This window comes from Furipterus horrens, unplaced genomic scaffold (genome assembly GCF_987537825.1).
Source record: "Furipterus horrens unplaced genomic scaffold, mFurHor1.1.pri manual_scaffold_12, whole genome shotgun sequence".
NCBI lineage: Eukaryota > Metazoa > Chordata > Mammalia > Chiroptera > Furipteridae > Furipterus > Furipterus horrens.
Genome location: NW_028327182.1, coordinates 79,437,587 through 79,457,964, shown reverse-complemented (window position 1 = coordinate 79,457,964; position 20,378 = coordinate 79,437,587). Strand labels below are relative to the sequence as shown.

General features: G+C 38.1%; 1 pseudogene; it reads left to right on the top strand.

Annotated features, from left to right (window-relative positions):
- Window positions 1-13,806, top strand: part of LOC149996477 (serum response factor-binding protein 1 pseudogene) — a 29,997-nt pseudogene extending 16,191 nt beyond the window's left edge.
- Window positions 13,807-20,378: the final 6,572 nt, after the last annotated feature.

The window sequence follows — 20,378 nt, the reverse complement described above, 5'->3', positions numbered from 1 at the left end:
GTTCATAGGCTTGAATTTTGTACCTCAGACAATGGGACGTTTGATTTCTAAATAGAGAAATACCAAGGTGAGGATTGTGTTTGGATCTGGAGAGCGTTTTGATGATTGCCAGATGGGAGGGGGTGTGGGGGGATGGGTAAAGAGGTGAGGGGATTGAGGAGTACAAATAGGTAGATACAGAATAGCCATGGGGATGTAAAGGACAGTACAGGAAACAGAGCAGCCAAAGAACTTACATGCATGACCCATGGACATGAACAATGGTGTGGGGATTGCCCGAGGGAGTGAGGGTGCTGGCTGAAGGGGAGCAAAGGGAGAAAATTGGGACAACTGTAATAGCATAATCATTAAAATATAATTTAAAAGAAAGAAAAAAAAGGAAAATATCCAAAATGGTTTGGAAGAAATGGGGGCAGGGTGAAGGTTCCCAGGAGGGACAAGAGACTGCACCAGCAAGATGCTGAATGAAGTGTAAGGAAAGGACGATTTTGAAAGCTTTTTAAATGAGAATCCTCAAACATGCTGGAGATGAACCTGCTTGGGAGGGGGAGGGGATTGGCAATGGGAAATGTAGGCAGAGCTCACTCTAGGTTAGCAGAAACACCATGGTTTTGCAAGCACCACATTTTCAAACTCATTTTTTACAAGTTCAGGGGGTTAAATCTTATATTAGTAATTGTCTTAATGGAATTTGAACTCTGTTCTTCCAGAAACAAATTATCTAGGTGATAGAATAAATATTGATTATGCTCTAGTTTTACTAATTTTAAATCTATGATCACTTGAATAGGGTCTATTAGTTAGAAATTCTGCACCATTTGCAGACAATAATTTCTCCTTAGGCAGATTACTAATAAAGGCAGGCCAGCATTGTCCTCAAGATCTAAAGAAAATTGTTTTTATGTATCTGAAACCATTTGAACAACAGTCAATGACATACAATTAATGTTTAAAAAAAGTTTCATGAATATTAAATTAGAGTGTTTCACAGTCTCCTGTTGGAAACAGTTTAATATATATTATATAAATGTGTGTGTGTGCTTAAAATAACATTAACATTTCTATATGCTGGATATTTCTATTCTGCCTACTTATTCTAAATTAATGTGACTTCACAGACACTGTGAATTTATATATGTATGAGATCCATAAATATTTTTACTTTTCCTAACATTCTACATAGTCAAGAAGGCCTATGTTTAAACAAAGTTAAACAAGTTTAAACACATTCAAACTAGTTCCAGTTTAAATGACTTCAGTTTATTTAGGTATGTTTTCTATCACGGGTGATATAAAAAGAAAGTAAACCAATCTGCTGACCTTTAAGGTTGTTTAATTCCTTTCACTATACCTGAGTCTGCTCTCCAAATAAAATGCAGTCTTCAATGAACACCAAGGCCTTGTTGATTTGATTTACCACTGGGCCTGTGGAGCTGTGGGCAGACTAGGGGTGAGAGGCAAGTCACTGTGTGCTCAACCTATTTATGAATGGCTTCCCCCTGGACTCCTGTCTGTATGAACACAAATTAGGTTAGAATAAATATCAACCACCATATTGTTTGGCGATGCTGCCAGGGTCTACAGCTAATTTTATACATATGTTATAGAAAGAAAGGAACTTGAAAGGCAACCCTTCCTTCCAGTGGTCCCTAAGGTGGTGGCCCCAATTCACTATGCCTGTCATGTGCACACTCTTAATTTAACTTGCTATGATCTCTGCTACAGTTGTATTGAATAACATGATGCTGTTGTTTTCCAGGGTAGTGAGTTGGTCACGAGAGAATCAGGCAATTCTATATTAAAAAATAATGTTGACTTGATTTTTCATGTGTATAAATAGCTTTTTGACTGAATGCCATTCTCTTATACTATAGGAACATCCAAACATCTGCTTGCTAAGGCACTGGAGAATAGTTTTATTTTCTCATATATTTATTTCAAACTTGATTCTTGGCTGCCTATTTTGGTCTGATCCTGAGAACATGTTGTGTATATGATCATGTAAATGTTCACATTTAGATGTTTTTCTTCTTTGATGATTTTAAAATGGAATTATCCATTTCCTCTGGCTTAGGTTTTTGCCTTATTTTTCATTGTAACCAGGAACTTTTATGAAACCATGTCATATTTTCAGTAATGACCTCCCTATCAAACTTTGCTTTGTCAAAATAATTTTATCATTTATAAATATTTCAGTGAAAACCAAAGACTGCTTATAAATGATTGATTCCGTAGAGTTCACTGACTTTTCCTGTGAAGGCTTTTATTAAAATTAGAGTATCCCATCCTAAATCTGACCATTAATTGTTAATAATATGCTGATTGAACCCTAGGTTTCTCTAAAACATAAAAAATTAAACTGGTAGTTATAATGATATATTGAAATTAAGGAGGGTCATTACAGTTCAAAGCTCATTCTTAAGCTTAGCAGTACACTAAACTGTATTTTGGTTTCTAAATTAAATCAGGCAAGCATCATACTTGGAAGTATTCTATGTTATCTGGAGAGTTCCAGAAGCAACAAGGTAAAGAACCCCTTGAGAAGTTGGAACTTAACACAGACAATCACCACGTGGTCCAAGAGCTGAGGTCTTCTGATATTATACAGATCCAGTCATGGATATAGGGCTAAATTAGATATGAAAAAGAAGATAATTTTCTTGCTTTCATCATTGTAAAAAAGAGTAAGATTTAAACAAAATTACTCTTTTTATACTTTCCAAATTCTCTAAAAAAGTATACACTGCTTTTATGAAAATCAAAAGTTAAAAATAAAATAAAACAAAAGCAAAAAATAAAAACAGGAAGCAATTCCACCAGCCATAGATATCATTTTAAAGAGCTCTTTCCTTTTGTTTTTTTTCCATACTTAATTTTTACAGTTTATTCAAGGCAACAGGTATTTGTGCAACAATGCTGCATTTTAGCCACTAAAAATAGAATAGAATAGTAAGACAGAGGCTCTGTCCCACAGAAATTTACAGTACAGTTAGGAAGATAAGTCACTGTCTCATATAGTCAAAAAGGGTACCATCAGCTCCGAATGAGTGGTAGAGGCAACTGTCATGGAGAGAGTTTGAAGACGATGAAGACACTTGGCTGTGGTGATTAGGAGACCCTTGAAATGAAGGCAGCAGACTTGAGTCAGCTTTGAGGTGTTCAGGCTTGTGTCTCCCCTACCATGCAGTGCACTCCCTAGTTATTTAATGCAACCAACTATAGGATATGTACATAATACATCACAGGGCCCACAGGGGCTTCTGTATTTAACATGAGGGCTTGAGAAATTAAGTTCCTCTGTGGCAGATGCTCTTGATCTCCTAACTCTTCCCATTGTCCTCACTATTCCCATGCAATGTGGCTGACTTCCAATACCATGTGCCAGCGCCTTTAGCCTGAGGAGGCTCTTTGATTGCCACCCATGGCTTAGGCCAGAAATACTGTGGAGTTAATGCCCCAGTTGAGGCAGTCTTCCACAAATGACTGATGGAAGAGGGTGGATAAGCACAAGTTCCTCAGCTCTCAGAGAGAAATAGCTCTGGGCATAACCTATTTATACGCTGTCTTTCAGAACCTACCAGTGGGATTGAGGGCTAATTTACAACTATGGGAACTAATAACTAATTAATAGCACGCTCTTTATTGGATTTATCCCTTACCTCTCTCATTTCCCTGTACCTCTATGACATTTTTTGGAATAACCTCCCAGCTAAACAACTTGCATTTGATCTCTGGGGAATCCAAACAAAGACAGCAATTCTACTAACTTTGTACCATCTACTTCCTTCTTGCCTTTTGAAGCTTACTGTATAAAATTCTAAAGATGTAGCGCAAGATCATTCAGTAACATCCCTGTCTGCTAAACAAGTTTTCAGGAGTTGAAGGCATTCAAGGTCATTTAATCCAATTATCTTCTAGCAGATGCTGGTGGTTCTCCTGCCTGTGTCTCCTTGGCTCACCCCAGATGGTTTCTCCTATGCTCAAATGGTTTCCTGCAACTCTCTGTACTCTTGACAGTAGAAGCATATTTGCTTTATACGGGATAGGCTAAATGTCCCAGGAAGAAGTGGCAAGCAACAAGAGAGATGTGTTCATGAACAAATATGCTGGTGGACAATTCTGAGAAGCGATCATCTCAGAGGGTCTCCAGGAGGATTTATCACCAGTTTTCCATAGGGGTAACTCATTAGTTAACTCCCTTTTTCTTTTTTGTATCTCACTTTGTCACTATTCACTGTGCTTCCTGGAGTCATGACCCTAATAAACTATCATGTTATACCAAGTCCCTTAATCAGGGTGTGTTCTGGAGGACCTCAAGTCAGGATACTTATTATAGAGAATAAAGTGAGATAAAGAGACTGAAATTCATTTGCCAATGGGTCTATGCAGTTTTGTCAGATGATAGAGATCACAGTGCATATGTAGTTTGTGTCATCCTTTTGTCACTGAACTATTTTCATAAATTTGAACTTAAGCACATGTATTTTATAATAATTCTTCATCATGTAAAAAAAAAAAAAAAAGCTGATTTCCTTACCCAGTCCCTGATGGTGGGCATTTGGGATGATGCATCTATTGAAGAAATCACGGAAACTCATGGAAGGAAAAACTGTTTTACCAGAGCAGCTCCTGATGCCACCTGAACTGAAGATATTCTTCAACTGCATTTATAAATGCCAAAGCCCACCCTCCTCTGCATGTATTTATGAATACCAGATGGGCTTTTTTTGAATGATAGCACAGTGAAATAATGGCAATCCATTAAGGTCATTAAGGGAAGATGGTGTGGAATTTATGATCAGTGGGTTGCCATTTTTGCAACCAACTAGGATCCATAAACTGCAAGATAATCTGACATTGATTGGATTTCTGATCTGGGCAAATACATAGGGACCTCTGCATCTGTAGACATGCAGTGTTTGCTAAGCTCTTTTCCAATGTTGTCCCTTTTTGTCCCATCGATGATCATTTCCATTGCATTATTCAGGGATAAAATTAATTGCTAACTGCTAGCTTTCCTAAGCATAGTCAGTTAATGCATAAGCCTGTTTACTGCATGCCAGATGGTTACACAGTTACTTGGGAAGGGAAAAAAAAAATCAACATATCAACAAAAGGGTCTTCAGTATAAAGCGGTGTCACCACATAAGTCCATACAGTGGATATCTGAAGCGAGGGGACTTGGAGAAAAGAAAAGCCTCCCAAGTAACTCAGATTCTTTCTTTCTTTGGAAAATAATCAGGCCCAGAAATGCCTGATTCTTTAGCCCCAAAGTTTGGCATGATAAAGAAGAATACATATTTTTAGATATCTTTAAAATGGGCCTTACTATTGTGCTGCTGTTAAGATGATAGAAAATGAGGGTGGAGATGGTACCAGGAAGTTTGCAAAGTGGAGAGGAATCAGGGCCGTGGCAAATGGACTCCCTCCTCCCCCACAGAGTTATTTCTTTTAGCCCATGCAATTTTTGGTTTAGGGTACTCCACCCTGCCATCAATAATACTGAAGGAGTTCTGCTTTGTTTGGGCTGGAACACCTGTACCTTTCACTGGATGTAGTGACACTACATGTGAGTGCCCCTACAGTGCTGTCAGAGTGACAGATACATCTAGACTTCTGCCACTAGTGCTACCGAGGGCTGATGTGTTTGTCCAGAGGGAGTCATCTGAGCAGTAAGCTCCTGCTGCTCAGGGTGGACTCGGCAGTACAGAATCATTTTGAGAAGCTGGCTATTGATTTGTCATATTTCAGAGAAAAGGTGGTAGAATGAAGTTGCTCTTCCTGCAAGTGGCGGGATGTGAGATGGTCTATGCATTAGCCCTGAGCTCTATTATAATCAGTAAATACCATCTTGAGAAGGTCAGGTTTCTTCCTTAAAGCCCCAAAATGTAAGTATGTAAGCATGTTGCCTGGTAGGGGGACACATGAAATTCTTATAAACCATTAAGACGTGCATGCAAATTAGAAAGCTAGAATCACTTTAGCATTGTAGCAAGGTGTCTGGGGAACAGAGAGGCAGGGAAGCAGACACACCAGGAGTTCGAGCAGGCTCTGGGGAGCAGTGGACAGTGAGAACACACTGAGCACCTGGGGAAGAGACACTAATCAGGGCGGGGGTGGGGCAGGGGCAGACAGTCTCGACAGTACACCTTTTTTTTTTTTTTCCTGCAGTACCAACAGAGCTCTCTCTTCGTTGTCTTGAAAATTATAGATGTGTCTATGAATATTGATGAATGATGATGAAGCAGGTATAAAATGTTACAGGATCTCTGGAGAGATTCAAAGAGCCTTTTCTTGATCACATTAGGAAATAGAATGCCCATTAACATTACCACTTTGGAATTGCCTTGTAGACACAACATGAGTATTGAGTTCAAATTAAAATCATATTTCTGCATTTATAATTTGAATAATCCAGTCAATGCCAGAAATAAAAGAAACATTGTCATCTCTCAGCCACTAAATAAAGAAAAGCTGATAGGTACAGCTTATAAGACCCTAACTTTCTTCTTAATAGATTTGCTGAACTGGGCACTAGAAATCCATCTACATTCAAAAGATTGATTGCAGAGCATTAATTTTATCAATACAAGCCCAACAGTTTAAGCAGAGGGTTGAGCTGAATGTTGCACAGGGCTTGTCAGTCCTGACAGTTGAAAACCTAGCAGAATGCAAACAGAACAAAACGAGTCTCCCTTTCTTTTCTAGTCTCTTTCTTTCTCTCTTGGTTTTTTCTTCCTCCATCCCTCCCATCCTCTGCCCCAACCCTGTCCTTCCTTCTTTGCAAGGACAAGTTGTGCCTTTTTATGACACACAGGCTTCACTTCAGGTAAATGATTTTATGCCTCCTGCTTTCTCATGCGTATAGCATCTTTTTGAAGGAAGACCGTAGACAGAGGCCTTGTGTGGTAATCAGAAATGGCTACTAAGAATGGTTTCTCTGTTTTGATTTTAATCACAAATATAAGTATTGGGCCCAACTTGAAATTGTTTGGATGTTATCTTTTAAAAATCTGATTTCACACACACACACACACACACACTTCACTGAAAAAAATCAATCTACGAGGCCTATAGACTTGACTGGAAAAATAAACCTTGACTCTTAGCACACGAGGTGACATTTTCAAAGTTTGACAAATGAGAGTTGAACCAAGTAAATGGTGTTTATTACTCTGTGATTTTTGTTGCTGTTCAGGATCCTGAAAATCAAGAAGCTCTATCTGTTGTGATTGCAGAGGACAAGGCCAGTCCGTGCCAGAAATGACCATCACAGTCTCACTCTCACACCATTCTCTGTGATTTTACAGGAGCTGGCGATTCCGAAGTAGAAGTTTCTCCAATCAGGCATTTCACAAGAAAGTGACAGACTTTTAAGTTGCCTATTATCTCGTTTATTTAAATGTGGGACAAAATATAGTGCTATGGGAGAATAATTTCTGGAAAAACAAGTCAGTAGTTTTCATAACATCTGAGAACTGCAATTTCATTTTTTTTTTTTTAACTTGGTGCATAGTTGCTGCTTTAAAACCCAGAGAAATAGATTCTTAATTTCTCTTTAGTATTATATTTACTCCAACTAAATAAATGTCAAGGTGTGTTAGTTGAGGATCATTAGCTCTGACAATGGCACCATGTCCTCATAATTACATTTGCCTTGATTAGCTGCACATAGTACATAAATCTAGCCATGTTGATACTCAGAGAAAAGTCCAGGTCTCGAGACTTAATAGTGAAATAATTTCAACCTGTAATTGGTCAAACCTCAGAGAATACTTATGTTTATAAAGAACGCAATGATTGGATTATAGAGATTTTAAAAATTGTCTGCAGTTTTAACAGCATTCACACCTGTAGCAAAAAAAGTAATCAGTTTTTATACCAATGATTTAAAATGCAAAATATAGTTTCTAAAGATGTCCAGGAGAGTCAGTAATTTTTTAGATAGAAGAAACACAACTTTAGCAATATTGGGAAGTTTGAACCAGGTAACAGGGATTGGTTATAAATAGAGCTCACATCTCCAGCAGTTAGTTATGCTTTTTGAGAAGCTTGGAGAAGAAAGGGGAAATGAATTATTTTTCCTAAGAACTACAATATATTGTTAACAAAAATTCTACCATTAGAAGAAGTTTAGCCATATGCTGTTGTCAGTTTCTTTGAGGTTTAGAATTCTGTTATGATGTTTTATACCCTGAGCCTTAAGTATATTTGCTATTGATATAAGTTGAGGGAAAATTCAAAAAGGGGAGAATTAATATTTATTGAATATCCAACTGGAACTTATAAAATAACAAATGAATTCTTCCAGCAATACCTTACAGTTGATATTATCTGCAGTAGCTTACAGATAAGGAGCAACTAAGGCTTAAAAGGGCTCATGAGGCTATTGTGTGACAGAGCCCAGGGCTGAAGCCAAGATGTCATTTCATTGTGTTCCACTGCAGTGAGTGAGCTAAGTGATCATCCAAAACACACATGGTTAGCACACGTGGTTAGAACCCTGCTTCATATTTTCACTGCTCTTGTGACTGTGTTTGGAGTTAAAAAATGAGGATATGCTCTATAGCAAATATGAGGAGAGGGAGGAGGAGATCCAGAAGACAGACATTCCTTGGCAATCTACGAAACTACTAAAGATGCAGAATATCAGTAAAGAAGTGTCCAGTACAAAGGGATTAGTAATAATGGAATGGAAGAGAGCTTAGGCTAGCCTTCTGAGGCCACAGATTGCTGTTGAGTGATTTGTGGGCACAGAGTAGGGCATCGAACCCTCCCAATATGGTTCTACTAAAAATGAATATAGTTCTTTTAGTCCTTTGGTTCTGTAAGGCTCTGGAAAGAGAGAGCAATAAAAAATGTCCCTAGAGTATGTTAAATATGTTCATAGAAAGCAAGGATCTAGGATAGAGTTGAGACCCCAAGGTATTTCCACAGCAGATATTAGAGGAGAAAGATGATAGGAGGGAAGTGGAAGTTATGGGACTTCAGATACAAACTAACATCATATGGTGATCCTCGTTAAATGGGCTACCAGATTATTTTAGAGAACAAAACAAATGCATTTGAATATTTTTGACTCCCAGTTGATTTAGCATGTGTTATGGACATACTATTCCAGATCTCTGGCTGGACAGATATAAACAAATAAACAAACAAATATCATCTTATAACTATGATAAAATTCTATGAGCATGAGATATTATTACTAAAACCTAAAAACTAGTGAGATCCATTACCTTCTTCTAGGTTGGATTGTGAAAAGTAGTTGAAAGATTCAAATATTAGTGGTAAGTGACAGGATCTTTCTCTTCGCCTTAGAAAAATAGGGAAAGAGAGGAAAGGAGCTAGTGCTGTCATCATATGACAGATTGTGTCTGACATGGAGAACACAGTCCCGAAACACAGTCGTCAAGTGCTAGGATCAGAGGCAAGATTCATATATTCTGCAAAATGGCTTAGTTCAGTCATTCAGTGAGTCAACACATTCCCCTAAGACATGAAACAGCTGGCAGATGAAGTAAGCTCTTGACTGCTGCCTTGGCCTGTAGTGCTCACGGTAATCTTGTCAACAATGTGAGTATAACAAATCGCATCTGCTTATTTTTGCCATTTTCTAAAGGTGAGAGAAGATATTTAACTTGAGGTCCATTCTCACTTTCTTGCTCAGCAAACCTTTTCTGTGTAGTTCTCAGATCTAGACTCTTACACAAGGTCATAGGAATGGTGTAATGTGCTGGGTGAAAAACACATGGACACAAGAAAACAAAATATGAATTTTGATTCTTTCAGATGTACAGTGATTTGTCTTGGAATTTCTGTCTTTGTGCATGTGTGCATGAGTACGTGTGTGTCTGTTCATGAGAGAGAGAGAGAGAGAGAGAGCCTGAAAGGAACATTTCAGAATGGCTGTGGTTTGGAAATAGGCAATTTGAGAATATTCCCCAGGTATTGATTGATGATTTTCCTTCTCAGCCTCTTAATGATCAGTAATCGTCAAATCCAGCACACATCAGAATCCTGAGGTGGGCTCTTTGGCACACAGATCACTGGCCTCCCATTCCCAGAGTTTCTGATTTAGTAGGTGTAAGGTGGAACAGGGGAATTTGCATTTCTATCAAGTTCACAGGGGATGCTGATGCTGTAGAACCCCCTAAATTCTTGTATGTTGAAAACTGGTTCATGTTCTCAAGTGTTGGCTGGAATATATTTAGTTCCCTTTCAAGTGGGGTTTTTTTTTTTTTTTTTTTTTTTTTGCAGCTTTCTTCCATTTTATGGTTGTTTTTCTGGGGTGGGCCAGGGGCATATTTCTTAGTTATGCAATGAGAACACTGACTTTTTGCCATGCTCTGTATGAATGTTTAATTTTCTTCTTGTTTAACTTTCAGGTGGTATTGGCTGTTTTACGAGGAGGGATAATAATAATGATCCCGTGAGCTTGTTATGAGGATTAGATGAGAAGACGGCAGTAGGACAGGGTGGCTGGGTGCTTGGGTTTAATTCTTTGACTTTGGGCAGGCTACTTAACCTCCTCTGCTTTAGCTCTTCACCGTTAGTTGTTAGATAGGGATGTTAATGTTATTTACCACAAAGCGTTTTGTGGAGATTAAATGGGTCAATACATGGAAAGCCACTTAGGGACAGTACCTGGCACATAACAAGGCCTCATTAAGTTTTTGCTGGACTATAATAATGTACCTAAAGCACGGCATCTGACACATAGTAAGTACTCATTAAATGTAGCTATCATTAATCCATTATGTAATATAATTGTTTATTAATAAGATAGTTGTCCCTGACAAAATTTGTTTAGGAAGCCAAAATTCTTTCTTCCCTTTCTCTGAAGAACTGGAAATAATACAGGGGAAGGTAATTCTAATAGTCACATGGTCTTCACCCACAGCATTGTCAATTACCTCAATTCTCTCAGCCTCCATTTATTTCAGTTATAAAATAAAGTGTTTAGATGATCTCAAAGCTTGCTTGCAGGCTGAAAATGTCCATGGTTCTATAAATAGAATGTATGTGTGCCCGAGTATACTTTATGGAGTAGGCCTGACTTGGTTAAGGGCTATTAATGCTCAGTGCACAATCCTGAGAACAAGTAGAATCTGGGAACTTGTAAGAAATGCATATTGTAAGTTCCACTCCTGGCTTCTCTGGGATGTGATCCAACATCTGTATTTTAATAAGCTCCCCCCACTCCACTTGATTCAAATACACACTAAAGTTTGAAGAACACAGAACTGGAATAATAGAAGAGACTTAATGAGGGAGAAGATCTTAGTGGCCAACTAGGTTCATGCTAAAGCAATGGTTCTCAACCCAGTCCGTACACCTAGAAAAAATATACATTAAATTACAAAATTTGTCTTTAGCTCCAGAAATTCTGATTTGTTTTGACTCTCCCAATAATTAGTATCTTTAAAAACACCCCAGTTGATTTATATTGAGACCCAGAGTTAAATAATTTTATTATGCAAATAAAATAAAGGGGGTCTCTGAAAAATTAAATTGCTTACCAAAGTCACAGAGCTAATTTAAATTTTAACCCAGAAGGTCTTAATACTTAAGCCAGTCCTAAATCGTGCTTTTTAATTGTATTTTATTAATTTTTACAATCACCAATCCCCTTTTGGAATAAAATCACAGAGTGAAAATACTTCAAGTACTTAGTTGTCCAATATATTTGCTCAAATAATGTCCAAATCTTTCCTTATGAGAAGGTCATTGCTGTTTTGTTTTTATTCTACCTATGGTCGTCCAAATACTTCCTTACACATACACATACCACCCAGAGTCCCAATTTCCTATGTAAACATGGGTAAAATAGTCCATCCTTATCTATAGAGAATATGTTCTAAGACACTCAGTGAATGCCTGAAACTACAGATAGTACCAAACCACACACACACCTATAATTTCTATACATACAGACCTATGATAAAATTTAATTCATAAATTAGACACAATAAGAGATTAATAACAATAACTAAAAATAAACTAGCACTATTAGAAAAATATACTGTAATAAGAGTTATATGAATGTGGCCTCTCAAAATATTTTACCTTATTTCATTAATAGAAGATACATTCTTACCATAATCTTAACAACATCAACATAAGATTTTTTATTGTTTTATTAAGTTGAGAACTTCTACCATTTTCTCTGAAAAGATGCCATTTAAGTCTCCTCTAGGGAATATCTCAACTGCCAGCATTATTACCTTTGCACATTGGTGCCACTGTTAAGTAAAGTAAGGGTGATTTGAACACTAGCACTGGGATACCTCAAGAGTGGATCTGATCACCAAGAAGGTTACTACCATGACTAATGGGCAGGGGGCAAATGTAGCATGGAGACACTGAACAAAGAGATGATTCAAGTCCCAGGTGGGACGTTGATAAATTTCATCACACTACTCAGAACAGTGTGCAATTTAAAACGTATTGTTTATTTCTGGAATTTTCCATTTAATATTTGGGATCTTGATTGATGAAGTAATTGAAACCCCAGAAAGAAAAACTGCAGGTAAGGGAGGACTACCATATTCAGGCTTGTTTATGTAGGATATCAACTATATACCTTTATAAAAATAGATGTGCTAAAAGCTGCTGTCAAAGCCTTTAAAGATGCAAGACAAAATGATACTGAAGTTCAGTCTTCAAAGAATGTTTCAGAAGAAAGTTATTCCAAAGATGCTTCACATTCAAATGATGATACCATTAAGTTAGAGCATGAGGGAACTACTGTCACTGAGCAAAAAGACAAAGGCGTCAAAATGTTGGCAAAGAAACCAATAAATATTTCAAAAGAAAAAATAGCCAAGATGGAACATGGACCCAAAACAGTGAAAAAAACTCCCTCAAAGCCTTCTGAAAAGAATTCTGTAGTTCCCTCTGAACCCCAGAAGATACCTGCTAACCCAAAAATGAAAGTGTTACGTCAAAACAAAGAAAAGAAAGAGTCCAATAGCTCACTTGATGGTAACAGTGATGGAGAAGAATTACATGAAGAAGAGAAGGAGTATTTTGATGATAGCACGGAAGAAAGGTTTTACAAACAGTCTTCCATGTCTGAGGATAGTGATAGTGGTGATGACTTCTTCATTGGGAAAGTCAGACGGACACGAAGAAGGAAAGTAGTTGCCATTCTTCAGTTTTTGACCAAAAATACCCCCAAAAGATGTTCCCTGAAGAAAATATACTTGAAACTCATCAGGGTATAAGAAATGATAAAAACAAGCCAAGTATAGAAGCAAGGAAGTTTGAATCAGTGTTTTTCCATTCTTTATCTGGATCTAAAAGCTCTAGAAGAAATTATAGAGAACAGGCTCCGAAGAGCAACACCCCAGGTTTTCAGCAAAATGAACCTCAGCTTGAGACTCAGTTTAGTAAGCATGCACAAAGAGGACCCAAAAATACAGAACAGCAGACACAGCTGCCTCTTCATCCTTCGTGGGAAGCAAGCAGGAGGCGAAAGGAACAGCAATCTAAAATTGCTGTGTTTCAGGGGAAAAGAATTACATTTGACGATTGACTAGTACTTTTTTTTGTGAACTTTTCCACCTAAATTTTTTTTTCTTTTTGTGCTTTTACAGTTCATTATTTAAACTCATATTTGAATAAGTCTCTTGGAGGGGGTGTAGAAATAAGTTTGTTGTTCTCTTTTTTAAGTGTGTTCAAGTTATGTTTACATAAACCTTCCACAAATCAACCGCATAAATTGGCTTTTAAAAATTTACCCTGATAGTTCCCTTTATAAAAGAATGTTGAGTTTATAACTCTCAGATTTCCTCATTTGTGCTTACCATAAAGTATACTCACTGGATTAGGTCTGTGTTTCTTTACCTTGAAAATAAATGTTGAGATATATTTAAAATAATAATGGAAAAATATGAGGAACTTATAGTTATCTAAAATATAGATCACCTTTGCAAAACTAAGATTAAGATAATAATGTTTATTATGGACATACAGATAATAAATCATACAAATAAATACTAATTTTTATTATTGTTTTAACCCTGGCTGGTTTGGCTCAGTGGATTGAGCGTCGGCCTGCGATCTAAGTGTCGCTGGTTCGATCTTCCAGTCAGGGCACATCAGAGAAGGAAAACTCTGACTCCAAAAAACCTCCGCTGCCTTGCAGCATACCTCTTCAGGGGAAAGGCTAAGGGAGTAAACCCCGACAGAAAATCCGGAGCCGGAGTCCCTAAGGCAGTTTGACGTTGTAGTCAACACCGGCAACTCCTGCGGCGCATCTGAAGCCAAGCTGTATTGACTCCGTCTTTCCCTTGGACCCTTCAGCTGCGAAGAGAGGGGGGGTCTGCTGCATGGGCAACAGCAGACCCTCCATATCACCCTGCCCAGGCTCTGTAGCTTCAGCTTCACTGGAGAGGACACTCCAGCATCATCACAAGATGTCGATTCAACACGGGAGGAGACAGATACCGTGTCACTCCCGAGTCGGACTGCACAACCATTCTCGGCGGTGCAGATAGACTCTTAAGAAACTACACCATCGTCTCTCGAGACAGACGGCTGCCGACGACCTTTATAAAGTAACATTTAGCAGGATGATAGCAATGGAAAATTGAAAACAGACACCTCTATGTTGGCAAATATCCAAGAAAGGTGTCCTAAAGCAAAATATAATAGAACCCGTGAACAGTGTTTTCTGGGCTTGTACTAAACATGAAACTCATTGATGGCTTTGGGAATCATTTACCTAACCAGAATAATTTTTTGAAAGTGAATTAATAGCCCTGAAGACACTTGGCTTTTGAAAGAACTATAGGAAGACAATTTTTTAAAAGCTGCAAACCAGTTAAACTAGTACTAGCCACTGTGTTACAGAAACTTGAAGTAAAATAGACTGTGTCTTTCCAACTAAGTTTACACCTCAGGGGTGTTTATAGGTCCCACAAAGGGCTCTAATCTCTCCTTTCACTTTATTTCAGACTATTTTAAAACTTTCATTAAAAAGAAAATCTGCACATTTAAATGTATTATATGAACATTTAGCACATTGCAAATGACCAATGCATTATCTTGAGTACTTACTGATTCAAGTGTATGTTATAAATTTGGAATTGTTTCTATTTGCACATGTGAATACACTAATAAATATACTTTTGTTTTTTATTTTACTTATTGGGAATTTCAATGCATTTCATTACAAAATATGATTTTATTTCTACAAAGCTTGAAAATCAGTGGATTAGAGAAGGATAAACAGGAATGCTGAACAAGTACCAGAGCTACTGGCCACCATCCAAATAAAATAGTCCCCTGGAAATAAAATATTTTTAGGTGTCTGAGGCATATTGACATCTATTTTTTACATAGATGGGTGACTACATTAACTTTACATATATGACGTATGTATGTATAAGTGTGTGTATCATGGATTTTACAAAACTCATCCAGATCTCTATTAGTATCAAATTCTGTAGGTCATTTCCTCTTTTCCTTTTTATAGGACTCTGAGTTGGTGATACTTACCCTTTCCCCAGTGGTCTGTAAATAAAGGATCTAGTACACTTGGTTAGAGAAAATGATCTCTTTACAAAGTTTTTTCTTCACCAGGTATAATCTATATCCAAAGACTGAAAGTGAAAAGATTTTCATAAATAGTAAACCCATAATGGCAAAGGTATGAATATTTAAGGAATGTTTCTACTCTCTCATATATGTTATCACTGATTTCAACAGCTATGATCTCCCACAGACTGTGAAGAGGTATAGCCATTGCCTAGATGAACCAAAGTTTGCTTTAACAGGACAGTCCCACATCAGAGGTAAATTAAACATAGCTGATAGTAACAGATGTGACAGCTCTACCTAAGACACAGAGGCAAACAAACATAGGAGCCTGTCAAGGTGAGGAGACAGAGAAGTATGGCCCAAAAGGGGGAATGGATCAAGGTTCCAATGGGACAACAAGGCGATGAGGACACAGCCAACCTAATAGATGCAGAATTCAAAACACTGGTGATAAAGATGATCACAGACTTGACAGATATGCTTAAGTATGGCAGACACATAAGGGAAGAAGTGAAGGCTATCTTAAACGAAACAAAGGAAAATCCACACAAAATCAATGGTGAAGGGAAAGAAACCAGGGTTCAAATCAATGATTTGGAACATAAGGAATTTGAACATAAGGAAGAAAAAAACAGTCGACCAGTACAGAATGAGGAAACAAGAATTGAAAAAAAAACGAGAAGAGGCTTAGAAACTTCTGGTACAACTTTAAATGTGCCAACACCCAAACCATACGGGTGTCAGAAGGAGAAGAAAAAGAGCAAGAAATTGAAAGCTTATGTGAGAAAATAATGAAGGAAAACTGGCCAGATTTGGTGAAGGAAGTAGATGTACAAGTCCAGAAAGCACAGAGAGTCCCAAACAAGCTAGACCTAAAAAGGACCACACCAAGACACATCATAATTAAAACACTAAAGTTCGAAGATAAAGAGAGAATCTTAAAAGCAGCAGGAGAAATGCAGAGTTACCGACAAAGGGGTGCCTATAAGACTGTCAGCTGACTTCTCAAAAGAAACTTTGCAGGCAAGAAGGGGCTGCCAAGAAATATTCAAAGTGATGAAAAGCAAGGACCTACAACCAAGACCACTCTATCCAGCAAAGCTATCATATAGAATGGAAGGGCAGATAAAGTGCTTCCCAGACAAGGTAAAGCTAAGGGAGTTCATCATCACCAAGCCATTATTATATGAAATGTCAAAGGGACTTACTTAAGAAGAAGAAGATCAAAATTATGAACATTAAAAAGACAACAAACTTACAACTATGAACAACTGAATTAAAAAATAAAAATAAAAACAGAATCTAAGCAAACCAGAATAGGAACAGAATCATAGGTATGGGGATCATTTGGAGGGTTCTCAGCAGGGATGGGGGAAGGGGAAGAAATGGGGAAATGGTGCAGGGATTAAGAAGCATAATTGGTTGGTACAAAATAGACAGGGGGGTGTTAAGAATAATATAGGAAAGGGTGAAGCCAAAGAACTTATATGCACAACCCATGGACATGAACTAAGGGGGGTGGGATTGCTGGAGGAAAGGGGGGTACTAGGCAGAGGGGAACAAAGGGAAAAAAATTGGGACTACTGTAACAACATAACCAATAAAATATACTTTAAAAAAAAACTGTAGCTGATAATCTTCTCTCACTTCTTATGCTTACCCCATACACAACACCATACAGGTTTCAAGTGTACAAGTCAACAAACCTTCAACTACACACTGCACTGTACCACATTTTAAGGTCTATAACTTTCATCTTCTTTCAGGAACCTCTGAGTTTCTATAATTGTGCCAATAATAAAGGGTCTGTTAAAGGGGAATTGCCCTTAACAGAAAAGGCCTGTTCAGTGCCCTTCTTAGCTTTGAAGGACAACGGATAAGAAAAACTCTTCCAAAGAATAATACTGAGAGTTCTAGGTTTCTTCAATAAGGGGTCTGTGCTTTTCTAGAAAGCAGAATACGGTACTAAATGTTTTCCATGTTCCCCTTTTCTACACTGGTGTTTTTAATGTGATGATCCTACTTTTCCCATACTTTGTAAGTTGAAATTACAAAAGAGGGTTGCAGTCTTAGCTCAAAGATTACAAAATCACGGGGAATACAGTTGGATCTAATTACATTTGAACATGAGATGGAGAAGGTGGTCATGCATTTGGCTTTCCTCTAGTGGGGAAAATCTGTATGGTTGTGCTTATTTATATACAAAGCTGCCTATGGTGATAAGCAAGGATATTTTTCAAATTCCATGTATAAGAAAAGGTGTGTGTATTCATGTACATATACACTGAGAAGCTTAGAGATATAAAGTAATAGATAAAAACTGGAGTGGCTACCTGGCTCACAGCACATCCCTGGTGGCTGTTTCCAAGCCTTCTCCCCCTTCTTTAGATAACATCCTGCCCCCTGGCCAGAGCAATTGGTTTAGTGATAAGCGCTTGGACCAAATCAATTCACTAGGTCATCTACTCCAGTTTTCAGGCAAGAACTTGAGAGAGAGCGAAGTTTTGGCCTTTGGTCACAGAGCTATAAAGATGTTAATTCAAAGCTGCCATTTTTATTGTTGACAGTCCTACTCCAGGACATTCATATTTGGTATTCCCTCTGGAATTCTCTTCCCTTGATGTCTGCATGGCTGGCTGCTGCTAAACATTCAGTCCTCAGCGGGAACCTTCTTTTATTTATACACATCTCAAACTGTCTGCCTCACTAGCCAACCCTAAATCTGTAAGCACTTACTTTCTGTTGGGTAATCTTATTTGATTTTCTTCATAGCCTTTATCATTATTTTAAAATAGGTACTTGTCTCAGTGATCTAGTGTTGGCTTCTCTCCTTTTTCTCTGCATGTCTGTTCCCTCAAACTTTGAGCCGTGAAAGAATCATTCCTGTGGCCTCATAACTATGGCCCCCACCTCCAGGTACAGTTTCAGCTTCAGCTTTATCTCCTACTACCATAATTTCACGGTTTCAATTCCCAGGATAATTTGACTGGCCTTCTTTTATTTTTTCTGAAGCCATGTCAGATGGAAACAATCTGTTTAAGTATAATTTAATCTAGGCTCAAGTGCACACTCCTGTGTTATGGGAATAAATCTTTCCTCTTTATTTTCTTGAGTGACTGGTTTTCATTAAAAAAATTAAAAATATCACCAAAAAAATCGCTTGATTTGATACTAAGTACAATAGTAGGCTCTACTGGAAAAAGTTACAAGAAAAAAAGATCAACAACATAGGATGCATGGCTCATACTTTATTGCCTTTCTCTGGAGAGGCACGCTTGATGTTTTTAAAATAAGTCCTTAAGAAGGATGCAATAAGTAGGAGGAAGGCACTGAACTTTGGCAGTTGCTGCTTGTTGAAAGACAGATCTTTATGGCTCTCTCACGTTTCTGCACTCCTGACTAAGGGACACATTGTCCAAACTTCATGCAAATTATCTTTTTAAGGATGTTCTTATAGTGAGCAGCCTTAGAAGATAAAAGTGTCTCCCTCTGTGGCAAAAGGCAGGTTTGATTAACGCCTTGGAAGGTAAAGAGAGTGTTTTCCTCCAGAACAAAGGCTAAACATGCTTATGTCCATTATAGAAGATGGCGTTGCCAAAGCTCTAGGTTTCTTCTTTGGAATACAGCCCCCTGCATATGAAGATGTCCTATGTCTCTCTTTGTAGCACCACGTAGAAACACAGGCTTGGGTAACTAGAACATAGTCGTTCTGACTAGTGATACTGCTGGGAGTAACCAACTGCTTTGTCTCTGAGTTAGTAGTCTCATGTCTTCTACCAGTATCTATAAAAATGCAGCAGGTTAACATGTTAGTTTGTAAGCAAAGTAAAATTTCAGAGCTTTCACAGTTGTAGAAATGCACATCTAGATGATCATGAAATTCAGAATCATTATGGTCAGAATTCAGGCAATTTGTTAGAACACTGAAGAAGGGGAGCCGGGCATGTAATATAATATTCCCTCACTTATCACGGGTATTATATTCTAGACCCCCTCCCCCACAAAGTAGGAAACTTGCATTTATTCTACACTCTTAAACCTACGTAACTTTAGCAACATATATATACAGTACCTCAAAATCCCACGATATAGCAAAAAATCCAAGATAAATAATGAAATATAATATTTTTAAAAACCCCATGATACAGTGAGGCCGCGATAAGGGAACCATGATATAGAGAGGGACTACTGTAGGCCTGTTTTAAAAATTTGGGATTCCTTCTTGACCGCTCTTGGACATATGTCCTTTCTCTTTTCTCTAATGATAACCTCAGGTCAGCTTAGTTGGCACAGCCTTTGAATGACTACCCAGCCCCAAGGGTAAGTTTGAAACTTAATTCCAATTCAGACTTTTAAGAGCATCTTGTTTAATTGGTAGGGTACAAAAATCATAAAGACAATAACCACTTGGTTGAGTATTCCACCTGCTGAATACCCCTTTGGAGGCCATGTGGGCCCAAATTGGGGGGAATAATGGGTCTCTATAGGATTTACAAAAATTAACATTTTCCTCTTGCACTTAACCCTCTTAGACAAAAGTTCTGAGTGCATGTAGGGAACAGACCATATATATATATGGGCACATCAGAGAAGGAAAACTCTGACTCCAAAAAACCTCTGCTGCCTTGCGGCATACCTCTTCAGGGGAAAGGCTAAGGGAGTAAACCCCGACAGAAAATCCGGAGCCGGAGTCCCTAAGGCGGTTTGACGTTGTAGTCAACACCGGCAACTCCTGCGGCGCACCTGAAACCAAGCTGTATCGACTCCGTCTTTCCCTTGGACCCTTCAGCTGCGAAGAGAGGGGGGGTCTGCTGCATGGGCAACAGCAG